General features: G+C 50.7%; 3 non-coding genes across 3 annotated transcripts; all 3 read left to right on the forward strand.

Annotated features, from left to right (window-relative positions):
• The first annotated feature begins 138 nt into the window (after positions 1–138).
• LOC123178298 (5S ribosomal RNA) lies at positions 139–257 on the forward strand. The gene has a single exon (XR_006489463.1). It is a non-coding gene; the product is annotated as a 5S ribosomal RNA (ribosomal RNA).
• Positions 258–558: 301 nt separating this feature from the next.
• Positions 559–677, forward strand: LOC123178300 (5S ribosomal RNA). The gene has a single exon (XR_006489465.1). It is a non-coding gene; the product is annotated as a 5S ribosomal RNA (ribosomal RNA).
• Positions 678–977: 300 nt separating this feature from the next.
• Positions 978–1,096, forward strand: LOC123178299 (5S ribosomal RNA). Its single transcript, XR_006489464.1, has one exon. It is a non-coding gene; the product is annotated as a 5S ribosomal RNA (ribosomal RNA).
• Positions 1,097–1,316: the final 220 nt, after the last annotated feature.

The raw sequence follows: 1,316 nt of genomic DNA on the forward strand, positions 1-1,316 counted from the left end.
AAATAGGCACTGGTGCAGTTGAACCGTGGTAAAACTCGTCTCCGTAGTTGAGCGGGAGCGGCCAAAGGAATGTGCAATCGTGTGTGTAGTGGAGCTGGGAGGGGCAAGCATAAGGGACGAAGACGGGGGTAACATGTCGGATGCGATCATACCAGCACTAAAGCACCGGATCCCATCAGAACTCCGAAGTTAAGCGTGCTTGGGCGAGAGTAGTACTAGGATGGGTGACCTCCTGGGAAGTCCTCGTGTTGCATTCCCTTTTTAATTTTTTTGCACCGCGTGCAAAACAAAACGCACGAGCGCGACGTACGTTTAGCACGTTTTATTATTTTGCACGTTTACGGTAAGTTTTAGCTCGCTGCTCATTATTCACGCGTCTAGCGGCGGCAAGCGTGTTCTGAAAGGGGTCGAAACCATGGTAAATAGGCACTGGTACAGTTGAACCGTGGTAAAACTCGTCTCCGTAGTTGAGCGGGAGCGGCCAAAGGAATGTGCAATCGTGTGTGTAGTGGAGCTGGGAGGGGCAAGCTTAAGGGACGAAGACGGGGGTAACATGTTGGAGGCTATCATACCAGCACTAAAGCACCGGATCCCATCAGAACTCCGAAGTTAAGCGTGCTTGGGCGAGAGTAGTACTAGGATGGGTGACCTCCTGGGAAGTCCTCGTGTTGCATTCCCTTTTTAATTTTTTTGCACCGCGTGCAAAACAAAACGCACGAGCGCGACGTACGTTTAGCACGTTTTATTATTTTGCACGTTTACGGTAAGTTTTAGCTCGCTGCTCATTATTCACGCGTCTAGCGGCGGCAAGCGTGTTCTGAAAGGGGTCGAAACCATGGTAAATAGGCACTGGTGCAGTTGAACCGTGGTAAAACTCATCTCCGTAGTTGAGCGGGAGCGGCCAAAGGAATGTGCAATCGTGTGTGTAGTGGAGCTGGGAGGGGCAAGCATAAGGGACGAAGACGGGGTAACATGTCGGATGCGATCATACCAGCACTAAAGCACCGGATCCCATCAGAACTCCGAAGTTAAGCGTGCTTGGGCGAGAGTAGTACTAGGATGGGTGACCTCCTGGGAAGTCCTCGTGTTGCATTCCCTTTTTAATTTTTTTGCACCGCGTGCAAAACAAAACGCACGAGCGCGACGTACGTTTAGCACGTTTTATTATTTTGCACGTTTACGGTAAGTTTTAGCTCGCTGCTCATTATTCACGCGTCTAGCGGCGGCAAGCGTGTTCTGAAAGGGGTCGAAACCATGGTAAATAGGCACTGGTGCAGTTGAACCGTGGTAAAACTCGTCTCCGTAGTTGAGCGGGA

Source organism: Triticum aestivum, unplaced genomic scaffold (genome assembly GCF_018294505.1).
Source record: "Triticum aestivum cultivar Chinese Spring unplaced genomic scaffold, IWGSC CS RefSeq v2.1 scaffold126442, whole genome shotgun sequence".
Taxonomy (NCBI): Eukaryota; Viridiplantae; Streptophyta; class Magnoliopsida; order Poales; family Poaceae; genus Triticum; species Triticum aestivum.